The sequence below is a fragment of the Apodemus sylvaticus genome, chromosome 19 (assembly GCF_947179515.1).
Source record: "Apodemus sylvaticus chromosome 19, mApoSyl1.1, whole genome shotgun sequence".
Classification (NCBI taxonomy): Eukaryota; Metazoa; Chordata; class Mammalia; order Rodentia; family Muridae; genus Apodemus; species Apodemus sylvaticus.
The window spans coordinates 55016872-55036026 of record NC_067490.1 but is presented as its reverse complement, the minus strand read 5'-3'; the positions used below and the strand labels follow the sequence as shown (position 1 = coordinate 55036026).

Sequence of the window (19155 nt, the reverse complement as noted above, 5' to 3'; positions counted from 1 at the left end):
ATCCCAACTGCCACTTAGAAAATCAAAGGTGGGTGTCATCAAGCTTGTAGCTGTGTCTTTGAGAGTCACAGAAGGAGGGTGATTAATATGCAGAATAGTAAATTTAAACTCCATAGGGGGATGTGGAGTGATGGCTCAGTAGTTAAGAGCACTGGCTGCTGTTCCAGAAGACCTAGGTTCAATTCCCTGTACCCACATGGCATTTCAAAACTGTTTGTGACTACAGTTTCAGGGGACCTGTTACCTTTATACAGACATACATGCAGGCAAAAGACCAATGAACATAAAATAAAAATAAATCAAATTCCATAGGGAATACATAGCAGTTTAACAGTGGTGGGTAGGTGATTGATGGTTGCAATTCATGGATGGAAGCATGTGTAAGATAGATAGCTCTCACTTGGATGTGAACATATATGGATACTGGATGCTTTCATAGATGGTTGGATGGATGCATGATGGATGTCCGCTGGAGATGACAGGAGTGACTAGACGACATCTCATTGACTTACTTGGACTAAATGATATGGTGACTGCTTTAGCTGCCAGGACAATAATAGATTGAGTGGATCATATGGTGGAGATTTATTGGTAAACACAGTTGCAGAGGCTAAAAAGTGACATTATGCATCAACAGGGATGGTTCCTTTAGAGGACCAATACAATGAGTATATTCCAGGCTTTTTTATTGGTGTGGAAATGAATATCTTCTCCTTATATCTTCAAAGTTATACAATTTTAGATTCCCACCAGATCGTCCTCATTTTAACTTAGTTGCCTCCATTATGACTCTGTCACAAAGTTCAGTCCCATAGGGCATTAGGGATTAGAGCTTCAACACACGAATTTTGATTGTAAGTTCATGGCAGGATGAATCTCAATGGTTCAAACTAAAAGATTTCAAGGTACTTGAGGTATAGGCTTAGAACTTAGAAACCCTTGTTGCATTGTATTACACAGTGCAAAGTCCAATTTTATCCCAGGTTCAAGGGCTGGAACAGCAGACTATTAGTAGAACTATTAGTTCATCACAGACATGAATACTGAGTATAAGCTATTGTGGTCACATCTGCCAATGAAGGGAAAATTTATTGTTGTGATCACTGGGCTTTTAAGAGACTATCCCCAGATACTATGGAGTGAGCATATTCTAACTAAGTCACCTCCCAGGCATATTCCTTCACACCCCGACATAGAATTGATACATGCTACATGTTGTTGTAGGTTGGAGGCCTGTGAGAAATATTCAACATCCTTAGTCATCAGGGAAATGCAAATCAAATCAACCCTTAGTTTCTACCTCATACCAGTCAGAATCGCTAAGATCAAAAACTCACGTGCAGCAGATGCTTGTGAGGATGTGGAAAAAGAGGAACATTTCTCCATTGCTGGTGGGATTGCCAGCTGATACAACAACTCAGTCGGGTGGTTCCTCAGAAATTTGACCTGAAGACCCAGCTATACCACTACTGAGCATATATCCAAAACATACTCTAACATATAACAAGGACATATGTTCATAGCAGCCTTATTTATAATAGCCAGAAGCTGGAATGAAATCAGATGTCCTTCAATAGAGGAATTGATCCAGAAAATGTGGTACACAATGGAGTACTACTCCATTAGGACAATTGCTTCCTGATCTTCAGAAGCATTGTGTAAACAGAAGCAGAAAACGCGGGTGCTCATTTTGATGTAAGACACGTTAGTGTATTCAGACCTCAAACGTCTTCCAAAAGAAAGAGAGGAAGATCTTTATTTTGTTTCATTGTAGAAAAAGTTTCAGGTCACTAACATTCCAATGAGGTAGGATTTATTTGTACCCCATTCAGCTGTGTTTAGCCAGATGGACTGGCATTTTATTTGCACCACAGATTCAGAGAGGCCATACAATGCCATTCTTGCTAAAATGCCTGCCTTACAAAGACATTTTTCCCCAAACTGTTTTTTTTAAGCAGCCAATAAAGTGTTAAGTATTTTAAGTACTGTTTTGGAATCTCTTAAGAAAAGTTTTGCCTTTTGTTGGGTTAGTGGAGCAATATTGTAGGTTCAGGCAACGATTTTGCTCTGAAAGCTTGATGGGGAAGTTTAATTGGCCATGCATGATAAGCCCTTAGCAGAGGACTGAGACTGAACACTAAGGTAAAGGAAACTGCTGATATTTTAGGTTTTGTATTAAAGAGGAGCTTAGGCATTATCCAATTCTATTGACTTCTCACTTCAGATATTAATGCATCATTGTTTGTGTGTGTGTGTGTGTGTATCTATGTGTCCATGTGTGTATGTGTGTGTGTATGCATATATGTGTGTGTGCATGTATGTGTGTATATGTGTGTTTATGTGTGTGTCTATGTGTATGTATGTGTGTGCACATGTGTGTATGTGTGTGTATATGTGTATGTGTATGTATGTGTGTGTATGTGTGTGTATTTGTGTATGGGTGTGTGCATGTGTATGTGTGTTATGTATGTGTATATGTGTATACGTGTGTGACTGTGTTTGTGTGTATGTGTGTATGTGTGTTTGTGTGTGTGTGAGTGTGGGGTGTGTGTGTGTGTGTGTGTGTGTGTGTGTGAGTCCATGAGTATAGGTACTTGCGATGACCACAAATGGACCTCAGATTTTTTGGAGTTGAAGTTTCAGACAGTCATGTGGTGCCTGTCACAGTTATTTGGAAGTGAACTTACATCCTGCAAGAGCAGCATATGAGTTTAACTGCTGGGTCAGCTCTCTAACCTTTAGCCTAGATTGCCTTAGAAAAAGTATAGCAATATTGAGTTCCCAAGAAAGGCTGATATAACTTGATTCTTTGTCCTAGTAGCAATTGAGTTAAGGGTTATTGTCTTCTGTTTATGGATGAAGGCATTCAAAAAGCATATTTTTTATATTTTTATTATTTTTATGAGAATTTCATATCATGTATTTTGATCATATTCAACCTCCCTCCCACTTTACTCTTCCCAGATCCACTCTCCCTTTTCTACACAACATTGTGTCATTCCAAGCTCTCCCATCAATACCAATGTGTGTTATCCAAGCATTCTTGGATATGCAGTCTTCTACTGGAGTATGGCCAGGAGCAGTTCTTAAAGGAAATTGACCTTCCCACCAGATAACAGCTATAGCTCAACAGAGAGGAGTGGACTTTCATTCCCAACTCTGCTCTCCATGCTGGGATTTGGGCTTAGTTTGGGATTAAATAGGTCTTGTGCATGTGAAAAGCACATTTTTATAGATATCACAAATTTCAAAGGTGATAGGGATAATCTAGCCTGCTCATTTTAAATTTCCTGTCATGCTGACAGGAGAAAAGTGTGCACACTGGGTGATAGCACATGAATGTTTACTGTTTTGAAATTGGGATAGAATGTCAAGTTATGGCTTCATCTCCACCTGGATTATGAGCAGAGTAGACCAGTGAAAAAGGTCTCCAGAAGATACAATTTTGGGTTCTAGTCTCAAAAAAGCTGCTCTAACTAAGAAGTGCAACTTGAGAGTCAGTTAAAACTAAACTGGTTCCTAGTGTCAACAGGAAGCAGTCAGGGACAATTACCACCTCATTTGTTAAGTTTTAATCATCAAAGGGCTGGGACTGGGGTAGTGCTGAAAGAGTTCCCTATTTTACACCTCAAAGCAAGGTTCTCCCAGCATCCCTTAGTCCCTAGTTGGCATGCTCTGAGCCCAGCCTTGAGCTGTTCAGCCCAGAGGTTTGGCTGCCACTCCACCAGAGGTCTTACCTTCATAATACAGACATTTTCGTCTCTAGCTCCCTTCCTCTGCTCCTCTCCTCTCTCAGCTACTGTGCTCTCTCTCTCTCTCTCTCTCTCTCTCTCTCTCTCTCTCTCTCTCTCTCTCCTCTCTATTCTCTCTCTTCTTTCTCTCTTCTTTCTCTCTCTTACTCTCTCTCTATTCTCTCTCTCCTCTCTCACGTCTCTCTCTCTCTCTCTTCTCTCTCTCTCTCTCTCTCTCTCTCTCTCTCTCTCTCTCTCTCTCCAGGTGGTGACTCCCCTGACCTCAATTTTGGGGCCAGTGAACTCAGCAGTGAGCAGCTCCCCAATAACCCTGCCTTAATGCTATGTAATATGCCTTGAATCAGCTCATTTCACAGAGGCAGAGAGAAATACCCTACTGGACAGCGTCTGTGAAAGTCTGCAACAAAATGAAAAAATAAACCTCACTAAAATGGAGTAGACAGAAAAAATTCAACTTCAGGACTCAAAGTAATAAAATAAATATAATAAAGCAAACGAACAACACCAACACAATGCTTCAATGAAACAAAATGTTGAGTCATTAAGAAAAATCAATACATTCATAAAACCTTATCCAGTGAACTAGACAGAGGGAGAATATCCAAACTAACAAAATTAATAATTACAATGGAGACATAATAACAGAGCTTGAGTAAATTTGAGAATCATAAGTGCATAATTTAAAAACCTGTACTCTACCTAATGGAAGAATCTTAAAGAAATGAGTAATTTTCTCAATACATACCACTTACCAAGGTTAAATCAGGATGAGATAAAACAAACAAAACCAAAAAGCCAAACAACAAAATAAAAAAAACAACATATTAATAAACCTTAATGAATAATAAGGAGAAATTAAATGTATCCCCACCATACAAAAACAAACAAACAAAAATACCCTAGGGCTGTTGGGGTTTTATTGTACAATTTTACCAGGTGTTAAAAGAAGAATTAATGTCAATAATCCTCAAATTATTCAACAAATTAGAAAGAAAAGGAACACTGCTAAATTTATTTTATAAAGCCTTACATCCTGATATCCAGATATTATATGGACCTGGTAAAGAAAGAGAAATGAAAAGCAGTTTACCTCATAACCATAGACACTAAACTTCTCTATAAATTATATGAAATAACAAAAGAATGATGACCATATTCATTTAGGCTAACTCCCAGAGATGCAGGGATGGCTCAAGATATCAAAATCAATAAATGTAATCCAGCATAAAACAAAAGAAAGAATAAAGAAAATACATGATCATCTCATTAGGAACAGGAAAAGTATTTGACAAAATCCAGCACTATTCCATAACACAATAAAAATCCTGGAAGGATTAAGATACAAATATTGTAGAAAAGTAAAACAAAGGCAGTGAACAGAGAGCTCATAAATAATGTTAATTTAAATAGAAAGAAACACAAAGCAAGTCCATGAAAGCCAGGAACAAAGCAAGGTTGTTTATTCTTGGCATATCTATTATTGCTCAGTTTAGTTCCACCAATAGGACAACTGACAGAGATTTAGGTAGTAGAGATCAGAAATGGAAAAGTCAAAATATTTTATTTGCAGAAAATATGATAGTGTACAAAGAACTCCCCCAAAATATTACCAGAGATTCCTATAACTGATAAAACCTCTCTGCAGGTAGGTGTTGGCAAGGATGTGGAGAAAGAGGAACACTCCTCCATTGCTGGTGGGAATGCAAGTTGGTACAACCACTCTGGAAATCAGTCTGGCTGTTCCTTATAAAACTGGTCCTTCCGGAGAACGCTGCTATACCTCTCCTGGGCATATACCTAGAGGATTCCCCAGCATGCAATAAGGACACATGCTCCACTATGTTCATAGCAGCCTTATTTATAAAGCCAGAAGCTGGAAAGAACCCAGGTGTCCCTCAATGGAGGAATGGATACAGAAAATGTGGCATATTTACACAATGGAATACTACTCAGCCCTTAAAAACAATGAATTCATGAAATTCTTAGGCAAATGTTTGGATCTGGAAAATATCATACTAAGTGAGGTAACCCAGTCACAAAAGAACACTCATGGAATTCAGTCACTGATAAGTGGATATTAGCTCAGAAACTCTGAATACTCAAGACACAATTCACATATCAAATGACTCCCAAGAAGAAGGAAGAAGAGGTGCTGGATCCTGAAAAGGCATTGTAGCAGAGCACCAGGACAGAGAAGTAGGAGGGGGTTGATAGGAGAATGGGCAGAGGGAAGAGGGCTTAGGGAACTTATGCGGAGGGGGGAACCGGGAAAGGGAAAGTCATTTAGAATATAAACATAGAATATAGAAAATTAAAAAAAAAAAACCTCTCTGCAGATAGACACAAAATTAACTCACAAAACTTAGGGGCTCTTCTATATTCAAATGAAAAATAAATTGAGAGTGATATCAACGACATATATACCTCAGTGAATCAATTTACCTCAAGATCCAGGTATGCCACTCTAGGGCATATAGCCACAAGATGCTTCATCCTAAAAGAGAGACACTTGCTAAAAATATGCTCATTGCTACTCTATACATAATAGAAAGTGAAAATAACCTCAATGTTCCTCAACTGGAAGATGAATAAATAAAACTTAATACATCCACACAAGGGAGTAATACTCAGCTCTTGAAACAATGAGATCATGAAATTTTCAGGCAAATGATGAAATAGAAAATATTGCAAGTGAGGTAACTGAGACCCAGAATGATAAATCTAGTATATAATAACATATACCTGGGAATGAATTTTAAAAAAATAATATCTAAGCTATAATCCACAGAAAGAGAGATAGGGAATAGAGGATAGTAGTAGGGGATACTCATGTTCTTGGCAGAAGGAAATAGAATAGATTTAGTGGGGGGACTAGAGCCAGGGAAAGGGGAGGGGTCATGAATGAAAGGATCAGGTGGGAAGTAGGAGAGGAGTTGGGTTTGAGGGAGAGAATGAGAAGAGAGACAGCAGTAATTGAAGTGACTGATGAGCAGTATAGAAGTCTGGTTCAGTGGAACTTGCTATAATATCAGAATGCAATCTTAATGAATTCTACAAATAAAGAGGGAAAAGGAACCCCAACTGACCATCTCATGCCCCAAACAAAATATCCAGTACTCAGACTGGGTTTCATTCAATTGAGTTGTTGGCCTAAAAGGTCCTATGGAAATCCCCAAACATCCAAGGTTATTGTGAGACAATAGATTACTCTTCACAAATGGACAAAAAAGACCCCATTGCTGTAACCGGCACACACACAAGTCACTGAACATTGGGAGGTCAAACATGTCTATGACACCAAAAGTTATTCTGGAGGGTACCAAAAAGAAAGGAATAATGAACATAAGCACAAAACCTGTGATCTATCTCTCTGCAAAATATGCCAGGGCAATGGTAACAGAAACCTTGTAGGAGTAAGCAGTCAATGTCTGATTTTAAGACTAACATGATTTGAAATCCTTATGCAACATTGTGTGGTGGACCAAAATCCACAGTCTGCACAACCCAGGGGCCTAGGATGAATTTAAATAACACTGATCTAAAAGAATAAAAAGTAGCACCTAATTATATTCTGCTATACTCAGTGCCTTATTCAGCCATGATCAGAGATGCTTCATCCTGATGTAAATGATAGCAGAATGAAACTGTGGGCAGACAGTACATACACACACACACACACACACACACACACACACACACACACACACAGAGAGAGAGAGAGAGAGAGAGAGAGAGAGAGAGAGAGAGAGAGAGAGAGACGACCTTGGAACATACAGGTTTGAGTGAGATGTCTCCTTCAGATCTTTCTGATCAAAGTCTGTGATCTCAGCAGAAGAGAATGCAGAAAAATGGGGAGATGGATGAGACAGAGGATATCAGAAGACAATGACCCTCTGTATAAAGCTCATGCGAACTCACTGAGACTGAATCAACAATCACAGGGTGTGGCCGGTGGCGGTCCTCTGTGTATATACATAACTTTAGTTTCATACTTACAAGGGACTCCTGGATGTGGAAATGTGGCTCCTTGCTTCATGTACCTTCTCTTGAGTACCTTGGTTTCTCTACTAGCTTGTTTTGTATGTGTGACTTCCATAGCATAGTTGTGTTTTACATTATCACATTCTGTGCTTTTATGTGACTTCCATAGCATATTTGTGTTTTACATGATCATATTTTGTGTTTTTATGCTTTGCAGTCTTTCACAGAAGCCTGTTCTTTTCTACTGAGAGTTAGGAAGGGACCGGATCCAGATGGGAGAAGACCTACTAAGAAGCTGAAAGAAGTGGAGGGAGAAAGAGCTGTATTCAGATTACATTGAATGAGAAAAAAATCTATGTTCAAATACAGGGCAAAGAAGAAAAAGATGGCAAATAAAATGCCAAGACAGATTAAAAAATCGTTCATTTCCCATCAGTTTTGGTCCAAGATGAAAGATATGAATTAAAATTTTGTTGTAAGTGGCTAGGAAGGATGCCATCTTTTAAGACTTTGAGGAGGACTCTTGCTACACAGTTTACAAAAACAGATAGTCTTGCTTCTGGAGAGACTACAAACAAAGGTCCTGAGTAGGGCACTTCAACATTTTTCTGGCACTGTTGTAGTCTAGAACGGCTGTCCTGGGATAAGGGCCACATGAACCACAAGTTTATGGCTATCCTTGGTTACGACTGGCCTTGTAGTTCGAATGTTGTGTCTCCCAGATGTCTGTGCAACAGTAAGGCAGTCAAAAGAATACTTGATAGCATGAATTCCCTTGGAAGCTCAATTTTATGGACAGTTGGTTTATGAGCCTTCTTGCACATCATCTACATTTCAAAACTGTAAAACTGAAAAACTGTAGTATCTGTAAGACGAAGAGTACAATGAAACAAATAAAATATAAAATAAGTCAACTCATGTCATCAGTCTAAAAAAAGGATATTCAAAAGTTCATGTTCTTGTCACAGTTTATGCTACTCTTTTCGATAAATCTGTACACAGAGGAAATTAAATTAATCCACAGGTGCAAGCCTGAGAGGAGGGAAATGGATCAGTTAATGATCTCGGGAGGTTTATGATTATGGTGCTTCCAAAAGGATATTGTGGTACTGATAGTCATGGTCGGGTAGACAATGAAGAGGCAGGTGGTACAAATGAATACCCTCTGACCATAGTTGAAAAATCTTAGGAAGACAAGGAAGACTCCTTTAATGTTCCTTGCTGACCTAATAGTGTGAAGAGTGAGTAAACAATTGGGCAATAAGAAAATTAAGAGACAATTATTGTCTTAACCAACACAGAGTAAATCTACATACAATGGAGTGATGTCTCATAAGAACAAAGGGTGCAAAAGTAGGAAAAGACAGAGAAGTGAAGTGATTGATATTCACAAGCCACCAACTGTGACTATGAAAAAGAGCTACACAGCCTCTTAAGAAGGAGGTGGGAGTACAAAAGACCAGAAAAGTAGTCACCACTGTGAGGATGTTCTGAGTGGCTCTGGACTCTGGGGAAGTTTGGCTGGAACCATGAGTGCTACGGTTGTGCTGCACCCTCTTCTTGTGTCTGTACTGAATGACAATCTTGATAACACTTGCCAAGGCAATGAGCACAGAAAACACTACTTCAATACACACCACCAATGCAACATAGAGTGTGTCACTAATGTCATCACACCCTATAAGAAGACGACAGTACCCAAAATCTCGTATTCTTGTTACGTTTGTATTATTCTTTGTGATAAATGTATAGAGAAATGCAATGGAATTAATGAACACATTTAAGACCCAGGGGACAGAAATGCAACAGCCAATGTACTTGGCAGTTTTGACTTTATAATACTTCCAAAAAGATGTCTTGGTATGGTCAGGGTTTGGAAAACAAGAGGCAAATGGTGCAAATGGACACACCTCGAGGAAATCCTTGAAGGTATAACATAAGCTCACATTCTAAGTAATTCAAGAACTCCTTCAGTCCCCAAATTGCCATTGTTTGGGGCACACCTATTGAGAGAAATATCAGCAGATTGGCTGCCATTAGGTTCACCAGAATCAAATCTGTGGGCTTTAATGAGCACTCTCTGGAGTAAAGCACTAAATAGTAGAAAATAAGGAAAACATTTCCCAGAATTCCAGTTGCAGTTTGTAATAAGAAAATTATTCTGGTTGCCAGATTCCAGAAGTCCATTTTGTGATTCATCACAGTTTCCTTTACAATGTAGTCACTGTATTTCTCTGGTCAAAATCATAATGGCAACTGATTGTAGCCTGTGGAGAATGAGTAGTAACACCTTTAATCCATGGAGTTACTAAGAGGATGAAGAAATAGAGGATCATTTAAACTGGAGAGTACAAGGCCAGCCTAGACCACATAAAACAAACAAACAAACAAATAACCAAAACCAACAAAAACCTTCATTCCAAAAACTTTGAAAGGAGTGGTTATTTTCCATATTTGTTACTATAGGAATACTAAATACCTCAGAATGCAGGTATTGATAAAAACAGATACATAATGTTTCCTAGAATGTGCACTACTCAGGATAATTTGTTACTGTTACCCAATAAAAGACTTTTTAGAATATATATATATATATATATATATATATATATATATATATATATATATATATACACAAATCAACTACAGTTATAACCGCATAAATAAAACAATTCTTTTTATCCAGCAAAATAATTGTTCTCATTCATTTTTCCACTTCCCATATCTACCACACTGCATTTTAACATCGCAGGAAGAGAAAAAAATGTTGTTTAAAATGCATTGCTCACATACTCTCTGGAACACGGTCAATTTTCCTGTTTTTTTATTTGATACATTCTTTATTTACATTTCAAATGATTTCCCCTTTTCTGGCTTCCCACTCCCCGAAAGTCCAGAAAGTGGCTGAGATGTGGAAGATCTTTTACACAGGGCTGGCAAGTCAGGTGTACTCAGCAGCCCATGCTCTTCAGAATCAGCTGTATTTTTGACAAAACCAAGAAAGTACTCCCTCAGAACCTTGTGGCTCTTCATGGCACGCTGAGTGCAGCCCTTGACCATCTGATATAGAGAAGTATCCAGTTAGTTATTTATACCCTCCCAAGCATTACACTGTAGAAAATTGGGTGTTAAACCCACAATACTAGCATATATTTGCATTGCCTAAGGAGGCAAGATTCTGCCCAGTCTGGTGATGCAATACTTTAGTCTCAGCGCCTATAGGAAGGAAGCAGATTGGGGATAGAAGTAGAAGCAGTTGGATCTCTGATCTCAAAGCCAACCTGGTAGTCAGACCTAGTTTCAAGACAGCTAGGGCTACAGATTAATAACTAGGCTAAAATATCCAAACAAGCAAACAAGAAATGAGTGATGCTTCTCAAATTAAGATCGTATCACTCTGGATGCAATTGTTTAGAGTTAAAATTATAGTGGACTGATGAAACAGGCAATGGGGGAAGTGCTCATGGTTCAGAAAATCTACTTGGGGTGCCTGTTTTAAAGAGTAAAAGATCACATAGAATGATCTCTCACTCACTCTCTCTTTCCTGATAGGGGATTATATTAGAATGACTTACATGACGCAGTCTGCCTTATTCCACAACAGTTGGATGGGAAGCAAAGTCCAAGAATCCAGAAGTTATCAGTTCCTGAGGCTGGATGTCTCAGCAGGTCTTCAGTAGAAGATGGAATCACAGACAAGTAAGCTCTACTGCCAGGGAAGTCATAAGACTTGCTGGTTAGGAGAGAGCAAGTAGGCAATGTGAAAGCTTTCTTCCTCTGTGTTCTTATATAGGCCTCAAGATGAAGGTGTGGCCCAAATTAAAGGTGTGTTCTCAAGATTCAATCTCTGGATTAAAGCTGAATGTCTTCTGCTGGGTCTGGCAACTCAGGCCTTTAATCCAAGCGCTATGGGAGTGAATCATGCTGGTGGATCTATCTGAGAAGCCTGGTTTACAAAGTGAGTTCCAACGAGGTGAGAATGGAAGTGTAGTGCTAGGGAAATATTAGTGATCTACAAAATAGCAGAATGGAGAGTATGTGATGTAAATTATAGTAGGGTCTTTATTTTATTTGATTTGATTTGATTTGATTTGATTTGATTTGATTTGATTTGATTTGATTTGATTTGATTTGAGTTAGCTTGATTCCCACCAAATAACCACTGTCATGCAGGATAGCTGTGTTGGTTGAGGAGCAACAATGCAGTAGTCAGGGTCAAGGAATGAGGCCTCGCAAGAAGGCTAAATTCTCCATGTGCAGATCCTCAGTTCTCCTAGAGAGCTGCAATCCAGTGACTTCTTCACGACAGGGGTGCTGGGACACTGGCACTCGAGGTGGTGGGGACCTCAGTGCTCACACTGTGGACCCCCTTCTGGAGTAGCTATGACTTGTCCCCCAAGTCAAGTTCCTCTAGGCTCCTCAGCAGGCCTCAGAGTTGTTTTCCGAAGGTGATTTGAAACCTCATACATGTTTTTGTTCCTCTGAACATTCACTGACAGGATAGAACTCTGCCACATAGGCAGAGGTGGAATTCTGCAGAAGCTCTGGTTCTGGAAGGTGTGCTCCTAAAGGCTGTCCACAACATCTGGTGCTCAGGTTCGAGGATGGAGATGTATTGCGTGTGTGGCAGGTTTGGTTTGTTTTCTGCCAAGCTCAGCCTCCTGACATTTCAAAAAGCAGACTTCATGCTGTCTACCTTGGGTAAATGATCCATTTGGCCCTACAAGTGTTCCAAGACTTGACATACTGTCCCCCCTCTCACGCAGTGCAACAAACTCAGTGCAAATGTAAATCTCATTGCAGCTGATTTCCTTTCTGTTCACCTAAGATTTTCCAGATGATACAGATATGTACTCAACTGATATTCTATCTCAGCTGGTCTTTTCATTTAGCTGTAGTTTCCCTGTTGCCTTGGGGACATGGCCCAAGAGTACACTTGACAGACAGGGAAAACACAGGCCAACCCCGGTTGACTCATTTGCACCCCTAAGTTTTGGGATAGTATTGCAGTTCTGGCAGTGCAGGCCCATAGTTATTCACCCTGTCATGTCAGCTTGTCCACACTTATAGAGACCACAGCTGGAGCAGGGACCAAAGAAGGAGCCAGAAGGTCCAAAGCTCCCTAGATCGCCAGCTCTGACTCTGAGCTCCAGGTGCTGCCACTTCTTCACAGATGGGGATGTTGTGGGGCTGCTCTTCCTCCAGAGAGGAATGGCAATGGTCTGTGCACATCTTTGGAAGCTCAGGGCTCTACTAACTGTGAATTTCCCACACAGCCAAATTTTTCTTGGATGTTGGTTTGTGCGAGCTGAAATAATTTCAAACTGTGTCTGTGATTTTGCCTCTTGGTGCTTTTGTTTTAACAACCAAATCAGATTATGCCATGCAAGCTGCAATGGGACATGAATAGAACCCAGGGTGTGCTACTAAATGCTGACTGAACAGCCTGGTGCCCAGCGATGAGTCATTCTCTCAGTGAATCCAAGCTGTATTACCAGAGTCTTCCCACCTCTGTTGAAAGTTCTAGGTGATGCGAATTTAAAAAAAAAATCATTGAATATTCAAAGGAAAATATGCTGGTAATTATTTCTGTGCAGTGTTTATTTTATTTCCTACATACACTTCCTGAGAAATGAAGTTCAGAGAGCCAACTGTGACAAATGATACTTAATTGTACTCTTGATACTGAGAGCTGTACAATCTTTCTTTACCCTATTACGTGGCTTAGCCTACTGAGGGATTCAACTGTAAGGAAGACAAACAGTAGAAGTAAGGCTTGCAAAACATGAAGCTCTTCCAAGAGAGGAAGTACTTAAAAGATACCCTCTCAATGCCAGGTATCTGGGTTTTCCATGTCAGGACAAGCACTGCCCTGAGCTTCCAACTTAGCCAGTCCTTTTTCTGAAGGCGGGTTCCCTTGTGAAGTAGAAATTTCCAAAGAAACTTGCTGAAAATAGAAAGATTCTCCTGTGTAGAAGTGGTGGCATAGGCCTCTAATCACCAAACTATCCAGACAAGGCAAAGTAAATCTGAGTTCAAGGCTAGTCTAATCTACACAGAAGGAAGAAGGGATAAAATGGAATTTGCAGGTGGGCCTTAGATAAATTTGTAAAGGAAGCATCTGAGTAGATCACTCCTCAACCGTATTGATTAAGCAGAGTGGTTTCCCAAAGTGCCCAAGTTTACTCCCTGAGTGCTTGTTCTTTTATGTCCCAGCACACATGATAACCAGGTTGTCAAAATTTCCTAAGAACTTCCTTTAAGACAAACCACGAGTTACTCCTGTAACCAAAGGTAGGAAAGAGTAGAGTATCCTCATCTGTGTCCACTCTACCCTCCATCTGCCTTGTGTGTGCCTTTGCTGTAATACAGGAGCTGACAGAAGGGCCCCTAATTGAAACTCTTAGCAGGCATCAGGGCTCCTGGGATTCAGAGTTCTGGGTGGCTTGTTCACTTTTTCTTCTTCTGGCCAAAAACCCTTTGATGCCATGCCCAGGATCCTAGGTTCCAGGGACTGTCAGAAGCTGGATCAGGGACAGGGCAGTCTCCAACCTCACAGGTCTCAAGTTCCAGCTATTTCTCAAGCTTGCTGAGGGTTGGTCTGGATCCTCTAAAGCTTTGTCTTGGTTGTTTCTGTCCACATCTCCTGAAGCCACATGTGTCTCCTCCTGATTCTCAGTCTGGGAGACCTCTGTGCCCTTCTTCATGGCAAAATTCAATCTTTGGTAGTATATCAGGTGGTCTAAGCTCTCAAATACAAAAAAGCAGTATAGATCCCAATCTGCAAAACAGCCATCCTCAGAGCAAAGAAACAACGTGGATCAGACTTGGAACACCTTGTACTCAGGGCTGGCAAGACACATTCACTTACTTGGCAGGGCATGTTCTTCAGAATCTGATGTTTCTTTGACAACACTGGGAGAGGAATGCATCATCTCCTTGGCTTTATCCATGGAACTCAGTGGGCAAGTCCGTGACCTTCTAATTCAGAGAAGACTCTAGTTAGTGGATTGTACTCTATACTCCATGGCCTCTTCCAAGCACTAACCTGACTGAAACTGAGGTTTAAACCCCACAATCCTAGCATCTCTTTGCATTCCCTAAATAGGCAAGATTCTGCCCATTCGGATGGCAAAATACTTTCATCCCAGAACCTAAGGGAAAAAGCAGACCTGGAACAACAGAATCAGAGGCATGTGGATCTTTGATCTCAAGGACAATCTGGAAGTCAGACCTACGTTCAGGACAGCCAGCACTATACAGGAAAACCTAGGCTCAAAGAACGAAACAAGAAAAAACAAAGGAGTGAAGCTGATTAATATAAGATGCTCTTACTTTGAATGTTGTATGATATTTAATTAAAAAATGAACCAACACATTCTTCATTCAATATAACTGCAGGAGAAACAATCAGCCCCTCAGTGAGGACTTTGGAAGAGGCAACAATCAAACTCTTTGGTAGGGTCAAGCCACGCTATTAAGAATGTGGTCACTGCCTCAGAGTCTGTAGAGCAGTCTGGGCCTCTTCAGACATCTCTCTTGCCTCACCTAACACTTACCAGGTCTCCACAGGGTCTTATTCAGAGGTTCTCTCACTTTTGCCTCTGAGGCAATCTCTTCCAGCTACCTTTCTCAGCATCTCAGTGGAGTTCTCTCTCTGCCATATGCAGTGGACCTACATTTCACAAATGTCACACTACCTGTGGGACACCAGTTCTGTTGGTTCCTCAACTAAGGTGCCTCAAATTACCAAGAAGAACATGCTCTCAACATTTAATTAATTAATTTGCCAATTAGATCTAAGTATATTTCTAAAAAGTTCAAGATGTCAGTAAGGTAATAACAAAGCTATCTATTAAAGTAAAAGTTCTATCCCAATAGTCTATCTTTTAGATATATTTACCTCTGATTCCATCTTAGCACACTGAAACTCTACCCTCTCGCACTCATAGCTCCTGCATGCATCACCCTGTGTCTCTCTCCCTAGCTCATCCTCCACAGTCCCTTCTAATTACTAGCCTCTCACCACCTCAATGTGAATGGTGAACTATCATTTAACATAATGCAATTGTCTGGAGATGAACAATATTGGAAATTTATAAGGCAGGCAATGGAGAAAGTGCTCATGGACCACCCAGCCTTTTTGGGGTGCCTGTTTTTAAGAGCAAAAGATCACATAAAATGATCTCTCACTCAATCTCTCTTTCCAGATGGGGGATGTATTAGATTGACTTACAGGATTCAACCTGTCTTATTCCACAAGAGCTGGAATGGGAAGCAAAGTCCAAGAATCCAGAAAATCTCAATCCCCAAAGCTGGATGTCTCAGCTGGTCTTCAGTAGAAGACAGAATCACAGACAAGCAAGCTCTAATGCCAGCTAAGTAATAAGACTTGCTAGCTAGGAGAGAGCAAGTAGGTAATGTGAAAATTTGCTTCCACTGTGTTCTTATGTAGACCTCAAGATGAAGGTGTGGCCCCAATTAAAGGTGTCTGTTCCAGATTCAATCTCTGAATTAAAGGTGAGTGTCTTCTGCTGGGTGTGGTGACTCATGCCTTTAATCCAAGCACTATGGGAGTGAATCATGAAGCAGGATATCTGTGAGTAGCCTGGTCTACAAAGTGTGTTCCTATATAGCCAGTGGTATTGCAGACAAACCCTGGCTCATAGAAACCATAACAATCACAATGACACAGTTATCCAGATTAAAGGCCTGTGTCTTTCAAGACCTGCATTGAATTGGAGTGTTCCTACTTCAAAGAACCTGATTACCTTCTACAAATTAAACAACACATCCCTTGAAGTTGTGTCCTTGAGTTTTGGGTTTTGAATAATTCATGATTTAATCAAGTAAAAGCAATTTTCAGAATAGCCCTGGTTACACAGAGAAATATATACTGTGGTCTCTATTATTCTTGACAGAGAAGGAGCCTGGTCAGGAAGTGAGTCTGACCAGATGGTTAAATGTTTCTTGGCTGTGAGCTGCAAGGCAGTGACTACTTCAACTTGAGACTTGCAGCCTAGCAGAATTCCACTATGCTGTCAACAACTCCAAGCTGAAATCCCATAATGCTTTCAAACCTCACAGGTGATTTTGTTTCTAGGTGCTTTCCTTTTGCCAATGAGATCAGACCCTGCCAGGTAGGCTGCAGTAGAATTCTGTGCAAACCCAAGATGTGAACCCCATGTACCAAAACACTGACAAAAAGGCTTGGTATCTGAGTGTGAGTGTGCAGGAGATATGATGATGTGCTGTCAGCAGGCTGAGGCTAAATCAGACCTTGATTGCAAACAACATAGTTGATTTTGTTTCTATGTGCTTTACTCTTCAAATGGAACCAGACGTTGCCAGGGAGGCTGTAATGAGATCCTTTGTAAACCCATTTCCAGAAGGTGGGGAGGAAACACTGAATGAAACCCCTGGCACACATGTGCCAGTATACAAGAAATGTTATTAAGAACCAATTTCATATTTTTCAGGTTCTCTCTGTTTGCTATCGTTTATAAGTATCACTGGGGTGTATTGAATCTCTACTCTCTCAGAAGTGCTGCCATCCATGTTGACTCAGCAGAGGGGTTTCTCAAAGTTCTCAAGGCTGCTTCCTGTGTGGTTATCTTTTTTTTTCTTTTTTAATTTTTTTTATTCGATATAATTTATTTACATTTCAAATGATTCCCCCTTTTCTAGCCCCCCACTCCCCGAAAGTCCCATAAGCCCCCTTCTCTTCCCCTGTCCTCCCACCCACCCCTTCCCAATTCCCCGTTCTGATTTTGCCGAACACTGCTTCACTGAGTCTTTCCAGAACAAGGGGCCACTCCTCCTTTCTTCTTGTACCTCATTTGATGTGTGGATTATGTTTTGAGTATTCCAGTTTTCTAGGTTAATATCCACTTATTAGTGAGTGCATACCATGATTCACCTTTTGAGTCTGGGTTACCTCAATTAGTATGATGTTCTCTACCTCCATCCATTTGCCTAAAAATTTCATGAATTCATTGTTTCTAATGGCTGAATAGTACTCCATTGTGTAGATATACCACATTTTTGCATCCACTCTTCTGTTGAGGGATACCTGGGTTCTTTCCAGCATCTGGCAATTATAAATAGGGCTGCTATGAACATAGTAGAGCATGTATCCTTATTACATGGTGGGGAATCCTCTGGGTATATGCCCAGGAGTGGTATAGCAGGATCTTCTGGAAGTGAGGTGCCCAGTTTTAGAGGAACCGCCAGAATGATTTCCAGAGTGGTTGTACCAATTTGCAACCCAACCAGCAGTGGAGGAGTGTTCCTCTTTCTCCACACCCTCTCCAACACCTGCTGTCTCCTGAATTTTTAATCTTAGCCATTCTGACTGGTGTAAGATGAAATCTCAGGGTTGTTTTGATTTGCATTTCCCTAATGACTAATGAAGTTGAGCATTTTTTAAGATGCTTCTCCGTCATCCGAAGTTCTTCAGGTAAGAATTCTTTGTTTAACTCTGTACCCCATTTTTTAATAGGGTTGTTCGGTTTTCTGGAGTCTAACTTCTTGAGTTGTTTATATATATTGGATATTAGCCATCTATCTGATATAGGATTGGTGAAGATCTTTTCCCAATTTGTTGGTTGCCGATTTGTCCTCTTGATGGTGTCCTTTGCCTTACAGAAACTTTGTAATTTTATGAAGTCTCATTTGTCAATTCTTGCTCTTAGAGCATACGCTATTGGTGTTCTGTTCAGAAACTTTCTCCCTGTACCGATGTCCTCAAGGGTCTTCTCCAGTTTCTTTTCTATTAGCTTCAGAGTGTCTGGCTTTATGTAGAGGTCCTTGATCCATTTGGATTTGAGCTTAGTACAAGGAGACAAGGATGGATCAATTCGCATTCTTCTGCATGCTGACCTCCAGTTGAACCAGCACCATTTGTTAAAAAGGCTATCTTTTTTCCATTGGATGTTTTCAGCCTCTTTGTCGAGGATCAAGTGGCCATAGGTGTGTGGGTTCATTTCTGGATCTTCAATCCTGTTCCATTGATCCTCCTGCCTGTCACTGTACCAATACCATGCAGTTTTTAACACTATTGCTCTGTAGTATTGCTTGAGGTCAGGGATACTGATTTCCCCAGACTTTCTTTTGTTGCTGAGAATAGTTTTAGCTATCCTGGGTTTTTTGTTGTTCCAGACGAATTTGATAATTGCTCTTTCTAACTCTGTGAAGAATTGAGTTGGGATTTTGATGGGTATTGCATTGAATCTGTATATTGCTTTTGGCAAAATGGCCATTTTAACTATATTGATTCTACCGATCCATGAGCATGGAATGTTTTCCCATTTTTTGAGGTCTTCTTCCATTTCCTTCTTCAGAGTCTTGAAGTTCTTGTCATACAGATCTTTCACATGTTTGGTAAGAGTCACCCCAAGATACTTTATACCGTTTGTGGGTA

At 40.3% G+C, this 19155-nt stretch overlaps 1 pseudogene; it reads right to left on the bottom strand.

Moving 5' to 3' along the window:
* Positions 1-9013: 9013 nt before the first annotated feature.
* Positions 9014-9920, bottom strand: LOC127669176 (vomeronasal type-1 receptor 4-like; annotated as a pseudogene).
* Positions 9921-19155: the final 9235 nt, after the last annotated feature.